The sequence below is a fragment of the Somniosus microcephalus genome, chromosome 17 (assembly GCF_052327205.1).
Source record: "Somniosus microcephalus isolate GS21.2 chromosome 17, FLI_Smic_1.0, whole genome shotgun sequence".
NCBI classification, from domain to species: domain Eukaryota; kingdom Metazoa; phylum Chordata; class Chondrichthyes; order Squaliformes; family Somniosidae; genus Somniosus; species Somniosus microcephalus.
In genome coordinates this window covers 56,657,571-56,683,710 of record NC_141003.1, presented here as the reverse complement: position 1 = coordinate 56,683,710, position 26,140 = coordinate 56,657,571, and the positions used below count along the sequence as shown (strand labels likewise).

The 26,140-nt window shown below is 42.8% G+C and overlaps 1 protein-coding gene across 28 annotated transcripts in view; it reads right to left on the bottom strand.

The window, feature by feature from the left end:
- Positions 1 to 26,140, bottom strand: part of magi2a (membrane associated guanylate kinase, WW and PDZ domain containing 2a) — an 888,182-nt gene that overhangs the window by 441,918 nt on the left and 420,124 nt on the right. The window contains exon 1 of one of the 28 annotated variants that reach the window (XM_086010394.1): positions 3,765 to 5,126. The exons of the other annotated variants lie outside the window; for them this stretch is intronic. The gene's annotated coding sequence lies outside the window, so the exon portion shown is untranslated. Of the gene's footprint in view, positions 1 to 3,764; positions 5,127 to 26,140 lie in introns of those variants that run through there. 28 annotated transcript variants of the gene reach the window in all.

The window sequence follows — 26,140 nt, the reverse complement described above, 5'->3', positions numbered from 1 at the left end:
ACAAGTGGAACAGGATATCGTCCAGATGCTGCACACACCTCTCCAAACCACAGTCTCTCTCCAGGAGCTCAAAGAGGCCTCTGAACAGGATCCGGCCCTCTCCCAGCTGTGCACCTTCATCAGAGATGGCTGGCCTCGCAAGGTGCCTGAGGAACTGTCTGCCTACTCCAGAGTTAAAGAGGAGCTCTCCTGCTGGAATGACTCCTGTGTTGCACGTGGGCTCTGCACTGTGGTCCCAAGTGCCCTTCGTGCGCGTGTTTTATCCATGGCGCATGAGGGCCACTTGGGCATAGGGAAGCTCAAACAACGATGCTGAGACCTAGTGTGGTGGCCGGGTATCGACAGGGAAATCGAGGCCCTGGTCAAAGACTGTGCAGCCTGCCTTGTAAGTGGCAAGACTGGCCACCAAGCTCCCCCACCCCTGCAACCCCTTGCCTAGCCCTCTCAGCCCTGGGAGCACCTGCAGCTGGACGTCTGCGGGGAGATCCATGGTGTCCCCCACCATCAACGGTTCCTAGTGGTGACCTATGGCCTGCACTCAAAATGGCCAGGTCACTGCCGTGGGCTCCGTCACCTCTCGGGTCATCATTGATATCCTCGAGTCCCTCTTCTCCCGCTGGGGGCATCCAAAGGCCATCACCACAGACAATGGCCCCCAAATGGTCTCTTCGGAACTCTCCTCTTACCTTGAGAGCAAGGGCATCCGTCACATTCGCACAGCGTACTACCACCCCGAGTCAAATGGGGGGTGGAGCGTTTTAACCAGACTCTGAAAAATGGCCTCAGAGCACACCTATCCCAGGGGTGTGCGTTTGACAAGGCCCTCCTCCACACACTGCTGCACTACAGAGCCTCCCAGCATTCCACTACAGGGGTCTCACCCACATCCCTCATGCTAGGCCGTGAGCTCATGCTGCCCCTTGGCAGGCTCCGCCCCTCGCTAGCTCAGAGCCCTGCTCCACCGGCTCAAGCCACAGTCGCTAGACAGCAGGAGAAGATGAAACTCCGCTTCGACCAGTCGAAGAGGGCCAAGGCGCCCAACATCTCAGTCTCCGATTGGGTCAGAGTCCGCAGGCTTCACCGCAATAATAAAATGGCGTCATTCTGGTCCTCCCCTCTCCAAATCAGCCGCCAACTTGGACCAGCCACTTTCTGCCTCACTGACGCTCTCGGTGGCATGCCAGCCGCCTTTGGAAGGTGCCAGCACCCCCTGATGCGGGATTATATGGACCTAACCCCCAAGCCTTACCCCCAGAGTGGCGGGATGCACATGTGGCTCAGCCAGCCAACCCTCAAGCAGATGTTGTGCCTCAGCCTGCTCCTCACCAGTCCACACCTCGGCCTGTTCGTACACGTTCTCGCCCTGGCCACCTACAAGACTTTGTCACTACATTTCATGTTTGAAATTCTGTGAGGGGAGAGGAAATGTTATGTCTGACATTTGGTGATAGGTACTCGATTGCCTTGGCCTGAGCACATGGAGTTTGATAGTGCTGTGATCATTGTATTGTGTATAGGTACTCGATTGCTTGTGCCTGGAAGTGTGTGTGTGTGGCAGCCATATTAAAAGCAGCATGAACTGAATTCACTGACTGTCTCTGGATTATCTTTGCAAACGCAACAGGCAGGACACTTGCACGCCACAAAAACCACTACCACAAAAATGGCACCAGGCGCGTACGCGGCAGATTGGGGGTCGTGTTCATTCTTTTTTTCATTTTTACTCCACCCTGACCCTCTCCCATCAGTCGTGGGGTGGTTAATATCGAGGCTATTAAGTCTAGTGGTGACAAAAGTGTAGATGTGGGTTTCAGAGGCAGTAGAGGAACTTAAATGAGCAATGTTGTGGAGGTGAAAATAAGCACTCTTGGTGATAGATAGGATGTGGGATTTGAAACTCAATTCTGGATCAAGTAGGCTACCAAGGGCTCGCATGGCCTGATTCAGCCTGATCAAGTGGTCGGGGAGAGGGATGAAGTCAACAGCAAAGGAGCAGAGTTTGTCAGGGCAAAAGAGATGCTGTTCAGTGAAAGAAAATTTAACTCATCCACAAACTTATCGGATCGAGGGAAGTGGTGGAGAGGTACAACTGGATATTGCCAGCACAGAAATGGAAGCTGTCCTGTGCCTGAGGATGATGCAACTGAGAGGTGTAGTGTATGTGCCTTTAAGAGAGAACTACTTTTACAGCTCCTGTATACTGTAGTACCGGCAGTGACCACACCTGTATATAAGCCTTGAGCATGCCTCTGTACCCCAGTCTTGAGACTACCCTACTCCAGTAAATACGTGTTGATTGTTAAGTTACAGCATCCGTGTGGTTATTGAAAAACATCATACTCTCAGAATCACGGATCTAACAAGAGGCAGCAAATAGATGAGGAAGACATGGGAGCCAGCAATGACAGCATCCATTTATACAGTGCCTTTAATGAAGAAAACCGTGGTAAGTGCTTTATGGAGCGAAAAATGAAAAAAGGAGCAAAGTCACCCAGTGGAAAACTGAATTTCTATTGTGCCATTAAAATAAAAAATAGCGAGAACACTCCAGTTCTTAAAAGTGTCCTCTTGTCAAATTCTCATTTTGCTAGATCCTTGGGGAACTACGGAGGTGACTGTACAGGGGGCTGGAAGAGCGATCGCTGCTGAAGATGCTCTGGCTATATTGGACAAAAAATAATCAAAAAGGTCCCATCTGGAGTATTGCATTCAGTTTTGGGCAACAAACCTCAGGAAGGATATATTGGTCTTGGAAGGGGTACAGCGCAGAGTCACCAGAATGATACTAGGGATTAAAGGGTTGAATTATGAGGACAGGTTGCATAAACATGGCTTGTATTCCCTTGAGTTTAGAAGGTTGAGAGGGGGATCTAATCAAGGTATTTAAAATAATTAAGGGATTCAATAGGATAGATACAGAGAAACTATTTCCTCTGGTGAAGGAATCCCAAACAAGGCGGCATAATCTTAAAATTAGAGCTCAGTCATTTAGGAGTGAAATCAAGAAGCATTTCGTCACACCAAGGGCTAGTTTTGCTCCCCAAAAAGGTTGTAGATACTGGGTCAATTGAAATTTTCATGACAAAGACCAATATATTTTTGTTAAGTAAAGGTATCAAGAAATATGGAGAAAAGACAGGTAAATGGAGTTGAGGTGCAGTTCAGCCATGATCTAATTGAATGGAGGTACAGGTTCGAGGGGCTGAATGACATACTCCTGGTCCTATGATTCTGTGAAAGGTAGGAGTGGAATCACCCAAGGGCAATCCCATGAAGGTGGACAACAGAGTAGCAGCAATGGAGGAGGATGGCATGATTGATCACTTTGAATGTTACAGAGATGTCAAGGAGGACAAGGATGGATAGTATACTGTGGTCATAGACACAAAGGGTGTCCTTTGTTGCTTTGCCCAGGGTGGTGTTGGTGTTTTAAGCAAGATAGAAACTGAAGGGAGTTTTTGGAGAGTTGGGCATGGAGCTGGGTGGTGATGACATATTCAAGGATTTTTGGAGTGAGGTTAGGAATGTGAACGTAATTGTAAAGATAGACAGGTCAAGGGTGGGCTTTTTGAGGAGGGGTATGACAATAGTGGGTTTGAAAGGGAGAGGGACAGTGCCTGAGCAAAAGGAGCTACTAATAATGTCAGTAAACAGCTGGTTTACAATATCTAAATTAAGCTACAGTGTATATTATTGAACGTGATATACTTACAGTCCCGTGCTATTTACAATAACCTGTCCAAGGGATTCATGCAATTCCATACCTGGACACTTGCTAAATTCTCTTGTTGAAAGAGCACAACTGGTTGTTTAATTCTTTTTGAGATTGTTACACCTTTATCTCATCTCCTTCCTCACTTTTGAATCACAAACCACTCCAGCTGAAGGGGAAGCTGACTGGCTCTCGGGCCTCTGCTGATCCTGTTCTGAAATGACTCACAAGCTGGTGGATGATAATGACATAAGAACATAAAAATGATAGTACAGGCGAATGCCTTTTAGCCCTTCTTGCCTGTGCTCAATTTAGGCTCCACTTGGGAGCTGATTTCATACAATTCTATTTTCCTGCTTCTATGCAGTTCTACTTTCTGGCTTCCTCCTCAATCAAATCCCATTTTTCCAGTTTCTCCCCATACCCTTTTATATTCTTCTTTACATAGTTATGAAATGCCTTTTTAAATGCTGTAATTTATTTAGCACTGACTTGTACAAAGCTTTTCACATTGCAGTAACTCCTCAGGTGAAAACGTCCAGATCATTTATATAACTGGTTAACAAATGTGGTCCCAACACTGATAGTTGGAGCACACCACTAGCCCCTGCCTCCTGGTCTGAGAAACATACATTTACTGCAACTTTTTCTGTCTGCCTTTCTGCATCTCTATCCATATCTCCACTTCCTCTTTTATGTCATGAGCCCTAATTTTCTCAACCAATTTTGCATGTGGTATTGCATCTAATGCTTTTTGAAAGTCCATACAAACTACAGCTACTGCATTCCCCTGTCTATACTTTCCATTAATTTCTCAAAAAAGTTCTATGGTTAGTCATACATGACCTTTCTTTCAGAAATCCAGTCTACTCCACGAGTGACTGTGTTGTTCTTTGTTTTGTAGATGAAGGCACAGCTCTTGTCCAGGTAAAAATCTGTTTCATCACGGGAATAAACACCCTCAATCTTCAGGAAAGCAGTCTGCTCTCTTTGTTTTCGAATGCCTCACTTATAGCCAGTAGAAACAGCTTTGCACCACAATCTTCCAGTCATTGCGAGAGCACGCGAAGCTCAGCGGAGAGGCAGTTGAATTCTCATGCACCGGGTCAAGTTACATTGCACCGCCATAAAACAAATAACAAACATCAAAGAACAGTTAGATCTCAGCTGTGCTCAGCACTCACTATAAATAGTCTTTAGTTGATCTCGAAAATCCTTGTACTATAACTATGGCCTGTGGATAGCATTTTGTATAGTTGCAGTGTATATTAAGGATGTCTAAAGTTGATTTTTATTGGTGATTTAAAAACATGGGTTTTTATTGGGTGTTTTTCAGGGTTAACTTTTGGTGTCAAAAGCTGGAAGATAATCAAGAGAAAAAATTAGAGTCCAAAAAACCGAGGTAAATTTGGGGAAAATCAGTAAAATTCTATTTTTATTTTGAATTATCACTAAACATCAACAAAGCACCCAAGAGACTAACCAGCAACGTTCCTGCTAAGCTGCATGGCCACGCAGCAGTCTGGAGGTGCCACGCAGGCTGCTCACCGGCTTTTACAGGAAAAAAATCACGCAGCCAGTTAAAGGGACCGCGAACAAAAGCAAAAAGGGGGAACATTGCTAACACGGTATATTATTTACGGATCACAGACATGACCTTTATGGGCCTCAATGGCATTTCCAAAAGTAATGTAATATAAGGTTCCATGATTACAAAATAGTGTCAATCATTCTGGCAATGCCTCAATTTTTAAATTCTCATCCTTGTTTTCAAATTCCTCCTTGGCCTCGCCCCTCCCCATCTCTGTAACCTCCTCCAGCACAACAACCCTCTGAGATCTTTGTGCTCTCCAATTCTGGCCTTTTGCACAGCCTCGATTTTCATCGCTCCACCATCGTCAGCCGTGCCTTCAGCTGCTTGAGCCCCAAGTCCTGGAATTCCCTCCCTAAACCTCTCCACCTCTATCTTTATCTCCTCCTTTAAGACATTCCTTAAAACCTACCTCTTTGACCAAGCTTTAGGTCACCTGTCCTAATATCTCCTTAGGTGATTCGGTGTCAAATTTTGTTTCATAACTCTCCTGTGAAGCACCTTGGGACATTTTACTACGTTAAAGATACTATATAAATGTAAGTTGTTGTTGTCGAGCTACTTTAGCAGTAAAATACATCTAAACTATTTATGAATGCACTGTGCATTGTAAAATGTATGTTTAAAGTAGCACATCACCACAAGAAATTATAACATTTAAAAAAACTGACAAATATGCAATTATTGATGTTAAAGCTTCATTGTTTAGTATGTGCTATGAACAATATATTGTGATCATTGCATGCAGTGTATCCATTTTGTTAATAACACAGCAGGATTTACAATACACTGAGGCACCTTGTGATTTATATATAGATAAAATGTCAGGAAAATAAATTGGCAGTTAAATCATGGCAGAACTCCAGGCCAGAGCATGGAAAATATTAACAAAAATGTAATCATATTTTTCTACCCTACCCTGATATTCATATAGATATGAAGAACTCTAGAAACCATAGTTTTTATAAATATATATGTAATTTTAGAAATTATATTAGTTATTGAAGCTTATTCTTTTTAACACCCTGTATAATTTCCACTGTAATTAACTCCATTAAATCTCATCTTGAGGCAGATGAATAACCTTTGGTTGAATATCGTGAAATATTTCTCACCTCTAAACTCTATTGAAACCTAACATTCTAAGCTATATTTTTCATCACGAACCAGCTGCATTCCAAGGATGGCGTTTCCATGGTCCCAGCACAAGAATCATTGTGTTGCATGGAATATTAGATAATCTTGATCACACAATTTAGTCTCACCAGGCAATCTTATATTAATGGACATCTCCACCTCCATATCATTTATGAATTATCAGTAAAGCACCTTGACCAGACTCCAGCAACAATAACAACTTCCATAGCACCTTTAATGCAGTAAAACGTCCCAAGACACTTCAGAGACACAAATCAGGAAAAAGTGGGCAGTCAAAGATGATATCAGGGAGATGACCAAAAACTTGGCCAAGGAAGTGGGTTTTAAGAAGGGTCTTAAAGGAGGAGAGATAGGTTGAGAGGTAGAGCAACAAGGTCTTGATTTCATTGCATGGAGATTGGTTCGATGACATTTCTGAAACTGCACAGGTGTTCTTTCCAGAGCAAAGTCAGATTTATTTCTTCCAACTGTTGCTATCATTGCTAACAGGTACTGTAATTGTGGTGCAGTACATCCATTTATTTTTGCAAAAGCTGTAGATTGTTTTTGATCTTCAAGTTTCAACTGTTCTGGCAGTGCTTGAAGCAAATGGTCTTAATTAAACAGGAATTTTACAAATCACCCTAACTGCTGGACCAACCCTACCAAAACCTTCACAGTTTATCATTGATCTTAAATATCTCAAATCCTTAGGCAGTTTTATGGGGGTAGCATGGGGGCCGGCCTCTGGGCTGCCTGATATTGCATTGGCCGGAGATAGCAGGTTGCCCTGTGGTACGCATTTTCCACCCACAGCCCGCGGGGAGTTTGGTAATGAGTCCCGGTCCTCCCATCGGCACTCTTGATCAGTCACACGATAGTAAAGATCTAGACCCTTGAGTTGTCAGAATGTGTGGATTATTTTGTTAAGTCACAGGTGAATGAAAATTATTTGATGTGCTAATGTATAGTTATGAAGAAGCTTATACCCATTCCAATATATACATACTCTTTTAGGTGTAAAATATAATTATATTAAATATAAAATAGAGATTAAAATCTGGAGCTCTAGTTACTTTATTCAGGACCATTATACCATGCAACACATAAATGTATTGTTCTGCTGTTAAAGTGAAGCTATATGCAAGGCCACAGAGTCTATTTGCCATAAATAAGCAGATCCAGAGGCTAATTATTTCCCTGTAGACTGGCAGCTACTTATAAATCCTCACTTCTAACATGTTATTACTTGTCCGAATCTAATTAAAGCAGCTGGATTCAGAAATGCAATGTAATTTTGTCAAATTTACAGATGATACAAAGTTAGAGGGTCAGTTTGGACTGGCGAAGCAGCCAATGGACTACAGCAGGGTCATAGAGTCATACAGCACAGAAAGAGGCCCTTCGGCCCATCGTGTCTGCGCCGACAAAATGTGCAAGTGGGCAAATTAATCTGTAGCAGATGGAATTCAATACAAAACAGTGAAAGGTATTACACATTGGAAGAAAGAATAAGTTACGTATTTACTCAATGAATAATGTTGAGCTAGCTGTGGGAACCGGCTGAAAGAGATCTAGAATTCATAGACTCAAATATTTAGCATGTCCAGTCATTAAGGAGAAACTATAAATAAAGCTATTATACAAATGATCTGTCAGAGTGCAGTTAAGTTCATTGACTTGCACTAAACTGTAGCTACACTAATAACACCGAAGATGTCCAAAATTAATCATATAAAATATAATGATTATACGCTCAAAGCATATCTACTGAAATCCCATACTGTACCGTGATGTTTCCTGGTATCTACAACTAAACCAAACGACAGAAATTTGTCCATAACACTGACTACCTACTTTGAGCTGTGCACCCCCGCTAGAAAAATAAAAACAAGCACACATACTACAACTTGTTGAGATGAAGCTACCATGGGCTAAACATAACTTGTTTGTGATCAATAATTCAGCTCCCCTAGTGGTCACATGAATTATACTTATTCAAGTTAAAGATAAGCAATGTAGAATTTAAGTACTATGCAGCCAGCAACTGAGGCCCTCATAGGGTGTGTTCCTAATCTTGTCTTTCCTAAATACTGATCCCATTTTTCAATCCATTTCTATCCAAATCCTATCCCCAAATGCAACTGATTTTCCTTGCCATTGACATTGGCTAGATGAAGTGAATGCGGTACATAGATACATAGAAGATAGGAGCAGGAGTAGGCCATTCGGCCCTTCGTGCCTGCTCCGCCATTCGATGAGATCATGGCTGATCCTTTAATTCAGTATCCCGTCCCCGCCTTCTCTCCGTAACCCTTAACCCCTTTTGCCCGTAGAAATATATCTAATTCCCTCTTAAATATATTTAATGAGCTGGCGTACACTGCCCTCTGTGGCAATGAGTTCCACAGGTTCACCACTCTCTGAGTGAAGAAATTCCCCCTCATCTCTGTCCTAAATGGTTTAGCCCTTATCCTTAAATTATGTCCTCTAGTTCTGTTCTCACCCGCCAAGGGAAACATTCCTTCTGCATCCAGTCTGTCTAGACCTGTCAGAATTTTATACACTTCTATGAGGTCCCCTCTCAATCTTCTAAACTCCAGTGTGTACATCCCTAAACTACATAGTCTCTCCTCATAGGTCATTCCCGCCATTCCTGGTATCAGCCTGGTGAATCGCCGCTGCACCCCCTCCATGGCAAGAACATCCTTCCTCAGATGAGGCGACCAAAACTGTACACAGTACTCGAGGTGTGGTCTCACCAGTGCCCTGTACAGCTGCAGCAAGGTATCCCTGTTCCTGTATTCTAACCCTTTTGCTATGAAGGCCAGCATACCGTTTGCCTTCTTGACCGCCTGTTGCACCTGCATGCTCGCCTTCAGTGACTGGTGTACAAGAACACCCAGGTCTCTCTGTACTTCCCCCTCTCCCAATCTATTGCCATTTAAATAATAATTTGCCCTCCCGTTCCTGCACCCAAGGTGGATAACTTCGCACTTGTCCACATTATAGTGCATCTGCCATTTATCTGCCCAATCGCCCAGTCTGTCCAAATCGCTCTGGAGCTTCCTGGTCTCTTCCTCTGAGCCCACCCCCCCTCCTAGTTTAGTGTCGTCTGCAAATTTGGAAATGCTGCATCCGACTCCCTGATCCAGGTCATTAATGTAAATTGTGAACAGCTGGGGGCCCAGGACAGATCCCTGTGGTACCCCACTTGTTACTGCCTGCCATTCAGAAAATGAGCCGTTTATTCCAACTCTCTGTTTTCTATCTGACAGCCAGTTCCCTATCCACGCCAAAACTTTCCCCTTTATCCCATGAGCCTCAATTTTCCATGCTAATCTTTTATGTGGGACCTTATCGAAGGCCTTTTGGAAGTCCAGGTACACCACATCTACTGGCTCTCCCCCATCTATTCTACCAGTTACTCCCTCAAAAAATTCCAATAGATTAGTCAAGCACGATTTACCCTTTGTAAATCCATGTTGACTCTGTCCTATCCTGTCCCCATTTGCTAAGTGCTCCGCTATTTCATCCTTAATGATGGACTCCAGCATTTTGCCCACAACTGATGTAAGGCTTACAGGTCTGTAATTACCTGCTTTTTCCCTACCCCCCTTTTTGAATAGTGGGGTAACGTTAGCTACCCTCCAATCCATCGGTACTGTTCCCGAGTCTAATGAATTCTGAAAAATCATCCTTAGTGCATCCGCTATCTCTAGGGCCACCTCCTTCAGTACCCTAGGATGCATGTTATCAGGCCCTGGGGATTTGTCCACCTTCAATCCCTTTAGCTTCCTTAACACCATATCCTTAGAGATATTGATTTGCGTCAGTTCCTCCTTTGCCAATGTCCCTATTTTTCCCGATATCCCAGGGAGGTTTTTTGTGTCTTCCTTCGTAAAGACTGACCCAAAGTATGCATTTAGTTGATCTGCCATTTCCTTATTTCCCATTATATATTCCCCCGTATCTGACTGCAATGGACCAACTTTGGTTTTCACCAGTCTTTTCCTTTTGATATACTTATAAAAGCTTTTGGAGTTAGTTTTTATATTTTCCGCCAGCTTGTTTTCGTAAGCTATTTTGCCCCTCTTGATTATGCCCTTTGCCCTCCTTTGCTCTATCTTAAACTGTTCCCAATCTTCCGCTCTGGCGCTTTTTTTGGCTATTTTATACGCCCTATCTTTGGATTTTATGCTGTCTCTAATTTCCCCTGTTATCCACGGTTGAGTCACCTTTTTAGATTTCCTTTTATGCCAGATTGGTATAAACAATTTTTGCAATTTTGTCATTCTATCTTTAAATGTTTGCCATTGTTTATCTACCTCCAGTCCTCCCAGGAACGTTGTCCACTCAGACCTACTCAGTTCCCGTCTCATGGCATCATAATTCCCCTTGTTTAAATTCAGGACCTTAGTCTCTGAGTCAATTTCTTCGCTCTCCATTTCGAGTGAGAAATCGATCATGTTATGATCGCTCTGACCCAAGGGTCCCCGTACAACAAGATTACTGATTAGTCCCTTCTCATTGCACAGTACCCAGTCCAATATAGCCTGTTCCCGAGTTGGTTCCTCGACATATTGATCCAGATAACCATCCCTCAAACACTCAAGGAATTCCTCCTCCTCATTATTTTTACTGATTAGGCTAGTCCAATCTATATGTAAGTTAAAGTCACCTATGATGACAGCTGTGCTCTTATTGCACGCTTCTCTAATTTCCCTCGTGATGCCCTCCCTAACCTCTATTTTACTATTTGGAGGCCTATATACCACTCCTATTAATGTTTTTCGCCCCTCGCTATTTCTTAGCTCCACCCATATAGATTCTGTATTAACTGAGTTAATATCCTTCCTTTCAATTGCATTTATCCCCTCTTTTACTAGCAATGCTACCCCTCCTCCCTTTCTTTTTTGTCGATCCTTCCTAAATACTAGATGTAGTGTATATGGGTTTTAATAAGGTGTCTCACAAGAGGCTTAATAGGAAAGTTCAGATATATATGGTATATAAAAGGAAATGTAGCCGCATGGATAGAAAACTGATAGATGGACAGGGAACGGGGAACAAAGAGCTACGGTAAATGGGTATTAGAAATGGTAAATGGAAGGGAAAATCATGCAGGTGTACAGCTTGCAGCCAATCTGATATCGGTCCCTGCCGTAGCTGAAAGCTCTGCCCAATAGCTCACCTTTCTCTTTGACACTTTGCAGCCCTGGAGTGTAAACTTTTATTTCAGCAATTTGAGGCCCTAACAACGTTTCCCATTCTCCGTCCCATTCATTCCCTTCCATTCTGTATTTTTTTTTCCACTGAGTTCTGCCTTTCTATTATGTTTCCAGTGCCCAACAGAGATGTTCTTTGGATATTAACCCGCACTTTTTCACTTCCAGTTTAAAAAAACATATTCAATGGCTATTAATGCCATCAACTGTTTCTTTGTGATAGTATTTAGAACACCTAATTCTTGGCTTTTACCTTTTGTTTTCCCCATCCCTTCTTTATTTTGTTCAGTCCTATAAAGAGACACGCTTACCTGCCAGGTTCTAGTTCTGACAAAGGGTCTGCACCCAAAACTTTAATCTCCCCCTTTTTTTAAGCAAATGTTAAGACAGCTGCTGCATATTTCCAATATTTTCTGTTTGTATTTCATATTTCTGGAGTTTGTAGTATCAGCATTACCCTTTAAAGGAAATAACCTTTTATTCTTACAGCGCCAATGTAAAATGTTAAAAAAAAATAAAACGCTCCAATTCCTTATTGCTAATGACAATCTTGATACACAAAGTAAGCTTCATTATGGTTGTCAATTCATCTCCCTGTGGGTATACTCCTGAAATTTATGCATTGACTCTACCCACAGAAGTACTTGTGTAGACTCACTCAGAAATTCATGAATGCTACTGTGAAAGCATTTTCAAGCACAATCAAATGTATTTCATCGTCACTGAAGAAAGGAATATGGAACTGGGTTTCAATGTTCAATCATTGCTATGAAGTGTCCCAGCATTACACTAGGCAGCTTTATGGTACTATGCAGGTAAATGATAGAGAGGTCATTGCAAGGTAATGTCAGTTTGCAGAACATAGGCCAAAAAGATTAGTTTGTTTCTTTAATAAGGAAGAAAGTACAGTATATAGGCATGCAAATGTCATCTGATCCACTAATTTTAATTCAGTAATTATAATATGAAGCTTACTGTTTTGGTACACTAATACAGGGTTAATCTACATTATGGTAGTACTGTAGTACATTTCACTACAGTTGTAGTGGCAGGTTCCTACCAATGTTTTTGAAATTCTGAGCTCCATAATGGCTCAGAGCCAAATAGACCAGGAATGATCTCTGGTTTAATCCCTTCTTTATGCTGATACAGCTAATATCAGCTGTGCTGTTGCTAGGGAAGCTGTAATTAATGAACAGTAACCCTGGACAAGTGAAGGGGATAGAAATATAACTCTGTCAGTAAGTGTCCAGTGACTCCTGCTGGAAGGTGTGTATGTAGAGACATTGGGTAAAAACAGTTTTAGGGTGTTTTGTGATGTTGTTTTACTCTCCCCCCAAGTTGAATAGCTGTCAACATTCACTGTGAAAGAATGGTTCACAAGATTGGTTTTGATGAAGAAATCCCTTCACCATTGTCACATTTCAGGATCTTTTGGCCATTCTTCCACAGAAAGGTTTTGAAAAAAAGTTACCTTTAAATGTACTTTAAAGCACAGTGTATTCATGCAAGTTAATAAAAGGCTCTGAGACTATCATAGTCAAGATGGTAATGAACTGTCTTTGATGTTATTGCCCCATAGGCTATAAATAATTAACAATTTATTAACCTGTTTCAGCAACCTCACACCCTTTGTGTTGGAAAATCTCTGATCTGTTACTGAATGTTTGTGAGACAGAAAGCTGTGAGGTTAGAATGCAGGAAGTAGTGAAAGCAAGTCAAGCAAGACGACCCACTGATACGGGGAAGCATAGCACGTTCATTATTTATGCAAAGACAAGTTGTGCTGATTGGTATGAGCAGCTTAATGATTCATATCGTATCTGGCCTGATCTCACCAAGTGCTTGCTTGGTCTGCCTTCAGAGAGTGAAGCAGCACACATCTGAAAGACACAAATTTCCAGTTCAGACTACAAGGGCCCCTCTGGTACACCCCTAAGTTACTCTATCATATACAGTAGTTAGATATTGGGCAGTACACGCATACCCTGAAATGTCAGCTGCTTAGACCACTTATAGGAATGACTAGCGTTGCTGTACCCAAAAGAATACCTAAGGCAGAGACCAAACTTGTATTAAGCATAACTGAACCTAGATTTTTTAATTCACATTGTTTTAACCCAGCAACGGCCCATTTATTAAAAATAATGCAAATTGGAAAATTTAGGAAATGGGCTCATCCTTCTAGAATACCAACCCATTCATCATTAAATGACATAATTTAGCTGTTACTCAAATAAGCTCATTGTGCTAGTCTCAACCGTTACTAGCGTAATGTATAGCAAGTTGCTAGTGTTTGTAGAACTGTACCTCAGCACGAGTCAGCCCCTTGAAGGGTAAAGTGGAGAAAAATGTTTCTGAAATTCTAGTGACCATGTCCACACATGTATTTTTTAAGCACTTACAAATCCCTCTTGTGAACATGGTTACATGGTAAGTATCAACTCTCCTATAAATGTAGTACCCCAGAAACTGTTAGGCTACCTTTTCTCGGAACTGTCTGTTTCCTAATGAGTAGAGTATGAAGTACACTCTTCTGCACAACAGAAATTACTGTGATAAGTAATTGCCCTTTCTCCTTCAAATTAGGTCCTTTACACATATAGTTGGTTGACTATCAAAGGTGTACATACCAGGAGGAGGCTTAACATAAAAACTGACAATGAAATCCAAACAAGTATACATAACAAAATATCTGTGACGAATGGAAATTATGTATCAGTAGAAATGGCCACCTCAACTTGCTAAATGCAGGGCAATACTCACTTTAAAATGACTGATCAAGGGGAATTTTATTACATTTCTGATTAGGTTTCAGAACAATTCTATCCCTGGATATTAATGCAAAGGAATAATGAATGACTAAAGCTAGAATCCACAGCAGTGCCCATTGAGAAGAAAGTCTTTCAAAGAAACCAGTTTGCTTCAAAAGAATCAATAGGTTCAAAAAGGCCAGGAATAAATTGGTAACCAAGGAGTTCATTTAGCTTCATGACTGTGGAGTGCTCATAATCTCAAACTGCGTAAATAAATACTAGAATCAGAGGTGGAAAATGGAGATAATGTGCAAAGAAAATAAAACTCATTTGCAAATTTGAAAGATTCAATGGTATTTTCCCCATTTATAATAAATAGATATATTATATATTACTCACTAGATGAGGGATATCAGCACTTGGAAAAGGACCACTACCCCCAACTTTTTTCATCTTACATCAGCATCAAACACTTCAATTTTAGCCCCATCCATCAACCCCACAGCTGTTGCCACCGTCTCTACCTACCTATACAACATTAAGACCTGGATGATCCAAAACTTTCTCCAGCTTGAAGTGTGTAAAACCATCTTCAGCTCCTCCATAAACACGCACAGCTCCGACCTCTGTTCAATGTCTTGCTCTTGCTACCACCACAGGTTTAGCCTAGGGGTACAAAATCTTGAGTAGACTACCAGACCTTGAGCTCAACTTCCTCCCACACATCCAATCGGTCAATAAAGACGCATCTTTCACATATGTAACATTTCCTGCCTCTGCCACTACCTTTCCTCCTTCCCCACCAAAACCCTAATTCATGCTTTTATCACCTTGCAGCTGGACTTCTTCAATGCTCTCCTTGCCAGCTTTCCTGGTTCTACCATTCATAAAGGACAAGTCATCCAGAATGCTGTGTGCCATATCCTCAACCATATATGGGCCTGTATCTATGTCACCCCTGTCCTCATCCTTCTTAGGCAGTCCCTCGGAAACGAGGATGACTTGCTTCCACATTAAAAATGAGTTCGCAGGTGACTGATGAGTCTAATGCGGGACCTACAGCCTCTGTCACAGGTGGGGCAGACGGTGGTTGAAGGGGCAGGTGGGTGGGGTGCTTGGGTTGACGTGCGCTCCTTGCGCTGCCTGTGCTTGGCTTCCGCTTGCTCCCGGCGAAGAGACTTGAGGTGTTCAGCGCCTTCCCGGATGCTTCTCCTCCACTTTGTGCGGTCTTGGGCCAGGGATTTCCAGGTGTCGATGGGGATGTTACACTTTTCCAAGGAGGCTTTGAGGGTGTCCTTGAAGCGTTTCCTCTGCCCACCTGGGGCTCTCTTGCCGTGCCGGAGCTCCGAGTAGAGCGCTCGTTTTGGGAGTCTCGTATCAGGCATGCGGACAATGTGACCCGTCCATCGGAGCTGATTGAGCGTGGTCAAAGCTTCGATGCTGGGGATGTTGGCCTGAGCAAGAACACTGACGTTGGTGCGCCTATCCTGTCAATGCATTTGCAGGATCTTGCGGAGGCAGCGTTGGTGGTACCTCTCCAGTGCTTTGAGGTGCCTGCTGTACATGGTCCATGTCTCTGAGGCATACAGCAGGGCGGGTATCACTGCTGCTCTGTAGACCATGAACTTAGTGCTGGGTTTGAGGTCCTGGTCTTCAAACTTTCTCTTCCTCAGGCGACCGAAGGCTGCACTGGCACACTGAAGGCGGTGTCCTCATAAAGCTCCACTAGTTTCCCATGCCCCAGAGTAATCTTATCCTCACCTTAAAGTTGCTCCACAGCCTTAAGACCTCTGTGATCTGCACCAGCTATATGTCCCTGAGCACACATTCTGGGCCTCCAACACTGGTTGACTTCTCTTTTCCCTCTGCCTCAGCTCTGCCATCGGCAGATACTGCTGGAGCCATCTTGCCCCCATGGCTTGGAACTGCCTTACTTAAAAATCGCAGCTTTGCCATCTCCCTCCCTGTCTTCAAAAACCATCTTAAAGCTGTCCTTAGATCAAAATTCTTTGGCAAATTCATTTGCCTTTTTCAGCAAGACAGAAGTAGATAGCTCAGGAAGATTAGCTGCTTTAGCCTGCTTGAACCAAGCTTAATTCAAATAAAGAAGCAGATTTCACTAGTCAGGACCTATTTGGGGTGGGAATTCGAATTAACTAATAATTTTAACTAAGAGATTTGAATTAAGCAACAAAGGTTGACTAATTTCAATGGGAGCCAGTTTTTGTACAATTTCAATTCAAATTAACAGATAATTTGAATTAAGAGTAGACTGTACTGTTAGGGGAAACATTTTTTGCACAATATGATGGACGTCCAAAGAAATAGACTGAATTACTCATCCCAAAGGCAACAAAATAATAATAGTCATGTAAATGTAAATGTAATAGGCTTGGATCTCTGGCACTTTAATGTTTGGGAGGACACTAACGTCATGATAAATGAAGGATAGTAATACCAAAACTTTTAACTGAAAATAAAAACAAATTTCAAACATTTCAGCTTTCACATTCTAAACCGGCTATTCACCACAAGGAGCTTGATCCCAATCCTGTCCTTGTCCAACCTCCAGAGACTGTTCACCACGAAGAGCTTGATCCCGATCCTGTCCTCGTCCAACCTCCAGAGGCTGTTCACCACGAAGAGCTTGATCCCGACCCTGTCCTCGTCCAACCTCCAGAGGCTGTTCACCACGGAGAGCTTGATCCCGATCCTGTCCTTGTCCAACCTCCAGAGGCTGTTCACCACGAAGAGCTTGATCCCGATCCTGTCATTGTCCAACCTCCAGAGGCTGTTCACCACGAAGAGCTTGATCCCGATCCTGTCATTGTCCAACCTCCAGAGGCTGTTCACCACGAAGAGCTTGATCCCAATCCTATCCTCGTCGAACCTCCAGAGGCTGTTCACCACGAGGAGCTTGATCCCGATCCTGTCATTGTCCAACCTCCAGAGGCTGTTCACCACGAAGAGCTTGATCCCTATCCTGTCCTTGTCCAACCTCCAGAGGCTGTTCTCCACAAGGAGCTTGAACCCAATGTTGTCCTCGTGATGTCCACAGGCCAGTCAACCATAAGGCAGCTGATCCTGATCCTGTTCTCACCCAATATCCATAGACATGCTCTTTGGAGTAAGGGTCACAGGATAAGGATCAGATGCAGGAACCATGGCTGATTTCACTCTCCATATCCTGGGCACCCTGGCCAATTTAGGTCCCCTACCGCTGACCTAGCTGAGATCAACAAACTCAGCAAAAAACAGAAATTGAACCTTTCTGATCTTTATGGCTCAACTACTCACTGGATAAACGGATGGCAATTTGAAACTATATATATTGTATATACTTTAAAAGATTTTTTAACCAAATAACATTGAATTTGTAATTTAACCCAGGCCCAGTTCTACTTGGCATTTCAACTTTGTGGTGGGCCAAATTACAAGATTCAATTAACCTTAAGCTGGTTGTTAATTGCTACTAAAATCAGAGCTTAACAAAAATACTTTGAGAACTACAACAATGTCCTTTGAAAAACCCGCTTAAACAAGAATCAGTTTCACAGTTGTATATTTTTAAAGCACTTGAAATGCCATAGCATACAAGGCTACGGACCAAATGCTGGAAAATGGGATTAGATTAGACAGGGCTTGATGGCCGGCGCGGACGTGATGGGCCGAAGGGCCTCTTTCTGTGCTGTATAACTCTATGACTCTATATCTCAAAATAAACTGGAAGTTTTAACTACTATTTTGGGCTCAGTTTGAAAATACATAGATCTGAGTGCTTTCCATGTATCCATCCAATCTAATGCCTTGAATGAAGCTAATATTTCACTCAATGTAACCTATTTGTGCAACCAGCAGTGACTGGCCAGTTCCTGTTCTCTACTCATCCAGGATTATGGCTTCTATTTCTATCCTCAATGATTTTAGGTCACTGATCATCAAACTTCTAAAGCTGTATTTTTCTCACATCCAGTCAAATGTAACTGACTGCAATATGTTAGATTTGTTACCGAATTAAAATCAGATTTATATTAAAAATATTTATCCAATATTTTTTCTTTGCAGCCTTCTCAGACTGGATCCTAGCTACAGGGGTAGGACAATGAGTAAATGTCAACCTAGAAAACTAGCAAAAGCTGACCAAAAAAGGTGACATAGCCTAAAAAAGTCCTGAATTTAGTCAAGACGTATGAAGATAAGAAGTTAGACTGAAAGTGCACTGAGACATGGGCTTGTTAAGTTATAACTTAAGCTGTAGGTAGATCACTTTTATTGCATGAGAAAAGCTGAAATACACAAAAGCACAGCTTGCAGCAGTTGTGGATTTAGAAATTATTATAGGTGAGTGCTTTATACACAAGTTTTTCTCGGGCGGTCTGAGGACCTGCTCTCCTCTGCCAGGAAATTGTCATTTTTGACACTTTATTTAGTGCATTTTCCAGCATTTTGAAATTAATTGTAATTCTGCCTTTCAAGACAAAACTAATTTGGAATCGGAAATGTCTGCGACAACCAAACCGCTTTAGTCAAACTTTCCTCCACCTCCAGCTTTCCTTACAAAAATACAGGGATTCAAACATTAAACAAGAATCAGTTTCACAGTTGTATACTTTTAAACTTAGTCCAATAGTCATCGATAGAGCAAAACTGCCCAATAATTTTAAAAAAATGAACAAGTAGATTTTGTTATTGTAGAACATGAGCAATAAATATTGCTGAAGTTTCCATCACCGAGCCTTAGGTATTCTTTCCAGCAAGAAGTTGTTTGCTTCGATTTTTCTCTGGGTATTTGGAATCTTTTTCTAGTATTATTTTATTGACGAATATACCATTTTATAATTGCTGTTAAGAGAGTTCTAGTAATCCTTTAGGTTTCTTGACACCACTATTTTATTCTAATAGTACTTTTATTAATGGTGTTCTGGAACTGTAGTGCACACAGTCAATGTCACCTGGCTGTAATGTAACAAATTATGAAATGAAACTGACAAAAATACAGGTTGCAATATACACATTTTAAAAATGGAGACTACCTTTGTCATTAGAGGTACCGGATCGTATTTATAATGATAGAAGATTCTCAACCTTTCACTGAATCAGTAGTACTTAAAGCACATTTTATTTTTCAGCACTTCAGACAAGCTGATATTTTTGGTAATTATTTATCATGAACTCTGAATTAAAATGCTTCCCAAAGCCACCTAGACAACCTAGTTAGTTATGGAAACAAAGCAGACCACGATTGCAGTGGTTCTTTTGATTTGACAGAGGAAGATTAATCTTCTCTTGGAAAATAAATGTGTTGACATTTGATTCTATGAGTGTGTCTGCTTGTATTTATTTCTCATCTGCTGAAAATATGACCCTGTTGAAACCATCCATCCAGCTAAGTGTTGAAAATGTCTGACTTCTGTGTCTGCCTGAAAGGAGCCAATAATGCTATAAGCTATGCCTCATGTCCATATATCGCTACCTTTATTTGTCAATTAAAAGGGATAAAGCATGTTTCCCTAGTGGGAACCAACTGTGAAATTGCAGTAAATTATTATTAAATTGTGAAACACAAGATCCGTTTAGATGTTATGTGTAAGGCACAATAGATGTTTGTCTGCAGAGGCCAAGGAAGTCCTGTCGAGCTTATTTTCTTAGTTGTCCTATTAACACCCTTACTCTACTGCTACAATTACACATTTACATCCGACAGGATATTAAAAAAAACATTAAATTGTTTCAAGTTTCAAGGCATATTTGAAACTCAATATTCAGACCCAATAACATGAATTAGGTTACCTTAGCCCCCCTATTTTCACAGTTATAACTGCATATTTTTAAAAGGGAGAAATTTAAATTAACATATTATGTGCAGCAGAGTGGGCTACAGTCCAGCCGTGATGTATTCATGCATCAAATACCTACAATAGTTACATAAATTTGAAGGATTAAATTGTACTGGAAGACTAGTCCAATTCTAATAGGGATCTGAACATTGGTGGTTTGTGCATCATTCACTGTAACCATAACAAAACATCCTAATCAACACATTTGCTCCACTGTGCTATTGACAGTATGAGACTTCGCTACAGAACATGTCCTACCAGCTCTAGCAATTGTCATTTCAACAGCTCCAGCTTCATGTTTCATTCAAACAAAAAATTGGCAAGGAGACCTGTAAACTGTGAAGCTGTCTGCACCCCAGACACACACATGCAGCAATTGAAACAAATCCTAGGATTAACAAATTCTTAATGCATCACTACAGAGATTACAGAAGGTCTGTTACCAACTACATCTCCAAAAAAAGTGCATTTTTTTCTTTCATGTATTAAAATTGAAGGGTTCCAAGGTTAAAAATTACATTCACATTCAGACCCAATAACAGGCATGCACACGAGGAAATAAAAGCATAAAACAATACAACTCTTCAAATACTTGTGCAAATCTTATAATATATTTATTATAAATTGCTGTTCGCTATCATTTGTTTGTCTCGCAGTCTTCAGTTTCTCCACTTTTTTTCCTTTCTGAATATATATATTTTTTTCTGCTGTTTGGGTTTCTTTTACCATATCTTTGATAGCAATACTTGATACCTATGCTGTTTATTCCTTTGATACCTAATTATAGTAATCTGGGATGTTATGATTAAGGTTATAGAAACATAGAAGATAGGAGCAGGAGTAGGCCATTCGGCCCTTCGAGCCTGCTCCGCCATTCAATGAGATCATGGCTGATCATCCAATTTCAGTACCCTGTCCCTGCCTTCTCCCCATATCCCTTGATCCCTTTAGCCTCAAGAAATATATCCAACTCTTTCTTGAATATATTTAATGAACTGGCCTCCACCGCCCTCTGTGGCAGAGAATTCCACAGGTTCACCACTCTCAGGGTGAAGAAATTCCTCCTCATTTCAGTTCTAAATGGCTTACCCCTTATCCTTAGACTATGACCCCTGGTTCTGGACTCCCCGGCCATCAGAAACATCCTTCCTGCATCTAGTCTGTTCAGACCTGACAGAATTTTATAGGTTTCGATGAGATCCCCTCTCAATCTTCTAAACTCCAGTGAGTATAAGCCCAATCGACACAATCTCTCCTCATATGTCATTCCTGCCATCCCAGGTATCAGCCTGGTGAATCTTCGCTGCACTCCCTCCATGGCAAGAACGTCCTTCCTCAGGTAAGGTGACCAAAACTGCACACAATACTCAAGGTGCGGTCTCACCAAGGCCCTGTACAACTGCAGCAAGACATCCTTGTTCCTGTACTCGAACACTCTTGCTACGAAGGCCAACATACCATTTGCCTTCTTAACCGCCTGCTGCACCTGCATGCTTACCTTCAGCGACTGGTGCACAAGAACACCCAGGTCTCTTTGCACTTCCCCTTCTCTCAATCTATTGCCATTCAAATAATAATCTGCCTTCCTGTTTTTGTCACCAAAGTGGATAACCTCACATTTATCCACATTATAGAGCATTTGCCATGTTTCTGCCCAATCACCCAACCTGTCCAAATCGTACTGGAGTTTCACGACATCCTTCTCACAGCTTACCCTCCCACCCAGCTTTGTGTTGTCTGCAAATTTGGAGATATTACATCCAATTCCCTCGTCCAGATCATTAATATATATTGTGAACAGCTGGGGTCCTAGGACCGATCCTTGCGGTACCCGACTAGTCACTGCCTGCCACTCGGAAAACGACCCGTTTATTCCAACTCTTTGCCTTCTGTCCGCCAACCAGTTCTCTATCCAAGTCAATACCTTGCCCCCAATCCCATGTGCCTTAATTTTGCACGCTAATCTCTTATGTGGGACCTTATCGAAAGCCTTCTGAAAGTCCAAATACACCACATCCACTGGTTCTCCCTTATCTATTTTACCAGTTACATCCTCAAAAAATTCCAGTAGATTAGTCAAGCATGATTTACCTTTTGTAAATCCATGTTGACTTTGTCCGATCCTGTCACTGCTTTCCAAGTGCTCTGCTATTACATCTTTTATAATAGACTCCAGCATTATCCCCACTACCGATGTCAGGCTTACCGGTCTATAATTCCCCGCTTTTTCTCTCCCACCTTTTTTGAATAGTGGGGTAACATTAGCTACCCTCCAATCCATGGGTACCGTTCCAGAGTCTATCGAGTTCTGGAAGATGACCAGCAATGCATCTACTATCTCTAGGGCCACTTCCTTAAGTACCCTGGGATGTAGGCCATCAGGCCCTGGGGATTTATCGGCCTTCAGTCCCATCAATTTTCCTAACACCATTTCCCTACAAATACTGATTTCTTTCAGTTCCTCCCTTTCATCAGACCCTATGTTCCCCGGCATCTCTGCGAGGTTATTTGTGTCCTCCTTTGTGAAGACAGAACCAAAGTATGTATTTAGTTGGTCTGCCATTTCCTTGTTTCCCATTATAAATTCCCCTGATTCTGACTGTAAGGGACCTACGCTTGACTTCACCAATCTTTTTCTCTTCACATATCTATAAAAGCTTTTACAGTCAGTTTTTATGTTCCCTGCTAGCTTACTCTCATATTCTATTTTCCCTTTCTTAATTAATCCCTTTGTCCTCCTTTGTTGACTCCTAAACTGCTCCCAATCCTTAGGATTATTGCTTTTTCTAGCCAATTTATATGTCCTCTCCTTGGATCTTATGCTATCCCTAATTTCCCTTGTTAGCCACGGTTGAGTCACCTTTTTTGTTTTATTTTTATGCCAAACTGGGATGAACAAATTCTGTAGCTCATCCATTCGGTCTTTGAATGTTTGCCATTGCCTATCCACCGTCAACCCTTTGAGTGCCATTCCCAATCAATCCTACCCAACTCGCTCCTCAGACCATCGTAGTTTCCTTTATTTAAATTGAGGACCCTTGTCTCTGAGTCAACTACTTCATTCTCCATCTTAATGAAGAATTCGATCATATTATGATCGCTCCGACCCAAGGGGCCTCGTACAACAAGATTGCTAATTAATCCTTTCTCGTTACATAATACCCAGTCTAAGATGGCCTGATCTCTGGTTGGTTCCTCGACATATTGGTCCAGGAAACCATCCCGTAAACACTCCAGGAATTCCTCCTCCACAGTATTGTTACTAATTTGGTTGGCCCAATCTATATGTAGATTAAAGTCACCCATGATGACTGCTGTGCCCTTATTGCACGCTTCTTTAATTTCCCTTTTAATGCCATCCCCAACCTCCGCCTTACTGTTTGGAGGTCTATATACCACTCCCACTAATGTTTTTTTCCCCTTAGTATTTCTCAATTCTACCCATACAGATTCCACATCATCAGAGCTAATATCCTTCATTACAATTGTATTAATCCCTTCTTTAACCAGTAATGCTACCCCACCTCCCTTTCCTTTTTGCCTCTTTCCTGAATATCGAATACCCCTGGATGTTGAGTTCCCAGTCTTGGCCATCCTTGAGCCATGTTTCCGTAATCCCAACCAAATCATATTCGTTTACCTCTATTTGCGCAGCCAATTCATCCACCTTATTACAAATGCTCCTCGCATTAAGACACAAAGCCTTCAGGCTTGTTTTTTTAACGCTCTTAGACCTATTAGAATTATTATTTACTGTGGCCACGTTTGATTTAAAGCGTTGATTTCTCTGACTGCCACTTTTGTTTTTCTGCTTCCTATCTTTTGCTTTTATCCCTGTTTTCCTTTCCTCTGTCTCCTTGCTCAGGTTCCCAACCCCCTGCCATTTTAGTTGAAACCCCCCCGAACAGTGCTAGCAAACCTCCCCGCAAGGATATTTGTCCCGCTCTGGTTCAGGTGCAACCTGTCCGACTTGTACAAGTCCCACCTTCCCCAGAAGCAGGCCCAGTGATCCAGGAAACTAAAGCCCTCCCTCCTGCACCAACTCTTTAGCCACGCATTCATCTGCTCTATCCTCCTATTCCTATACTCACTAGCACGTGGCACCGGGAGTAATCCAGAGATTACAACCTTTGAGGTCCTGCTCTTTAATCTGCTACCTAGCTCCCTAAATTCTTGCTGCAGGACCTCATCCCTCTTCCTACCTATGTCGTTGGTCCCAATGTGAACCACGACCTCTGCCTGTTCACCCTCCCCCTTCAGAATGCCCTGCAGCCGTTCAGTGACATCCTTGACCCTGGCACCAGGGAGGCAACAAACCATCCTGGAGTCACATCTACGGTCACAGAAACGCCTATCTGTTCCCCTTACGATAGAATCCCCTATCACTATTGCTCTCCCACTCTTTTTCCTCCCTTCCTGAGCAGCAGAAGCACCCCTGGTGCCAGGAAGTTGGCTGCTGCTGCCTTCCTCTGATAAGTCATCCCCCTCAACAGTATCCAAATTGGTATACCTGTTTGAAAGGGGGATGGCCACAGGGGTCCGCTGCACTACCTGCCTGCCTCTACTGCTCTGCCTGATGGTCACCCATTTCCTTTCTGCCTGTGCAGCCCTACCCTGCGGCGTGACCAACTCATCAAACGTGTAATCCACGACCCTCTCAGCATTGTGAATGCTCCAAAGCCCATCCATCCGCAGCTACAGCACCTCCATGCGGTCTGCTAGTAGCTGCAGCTGGATGCATTTCTGGCACACGTGGTCGTCAGGGCCACTGGCAGCGTCCCTGAATTCCCACATAGAGCAAGAGGAGCATAACACGGGGCTGGGCTCTCCTGGCATGACTTACCCTTTAATTAATTTAAATGAATTCAATACCACCAGTTAAAGATATACTCTAGGGCGCTTGTATGGTTTACCAACAGTCCCTGCTACACCAGAAAGACCTTACCAACTATAAACCACAGAGTTAAAGTTTAAAAAAGAGAAATACTCACCAACCAATCACTTACCTGCTCCCTGGTGACGTCACACTCTGATAACTTTTTACCTCTCTCCCCACTGCGGAGTTGGTAAGCCTCGCTCCTCCTTTTATCCTCGGCCCCGGTGCTCTCCTGGTCCGATCTGGTCGGACCTCGCCTCGCTCCTCCTTTTATACCCGGCCTCGGTGCTCTCCTGGTCCGACCTGGTCGGGCCTCGCCTCGCTCCTCTTTTTATCCTCCGCCCCGGTGCTCTCCTGGTCCGATCTGATCAGGCCTCGCCTCGCTCCTCCTTTTATACCCGGCCTCGGTGCTCTCCTGGTCCGATCTGGTCAGGCCTCGCCTTGCTCCTCCTTTTATACCTGGCCTCGGTGCTCTCCTGGACCGATCTGGTCGGGCCTCGCTCCTCCTTTTATACCCAGCCTCGGTGCTCTCCTGGTCCAATCTGGTCGGGCCTCGCCTCGCTCCTCCTTTTATCCTCGGCCCCGGTGCTCTCCTGGTCCAGACCAGGTGGTGCTGTAGCCAATGCTGCTGCTAAGGTCAGGGGTTCACTTCCTGTTAAGGTCAGGGGTTGGCTTCCTGCCAATGTCAGCAAAGGTGCAATGCCTGGATGCAGGCCTGCCTGGTTGTTTCGCAGTCGTTTAATAAAGTACTTGTATTAATTCTAATACCTCGCCTCTTCGAGTGCCTTGTCTCACTACATGGATTTATCACATTTGGCGACGAGGTAACAAAAGGACCCTGAATAAAGAAGAGAAGTCTGCCAGGACGTTTAAACAACAAAATCACAAGCTAAAGTTAGCTACCAGTTGGAAGAGAGCATGGCTGCCACGGTAGGAATGGTTTCCGCTTTTGATATTCAAGCACAAACCTGGGAGGAATACTGTGAAGTGTTGGGTTATTTCT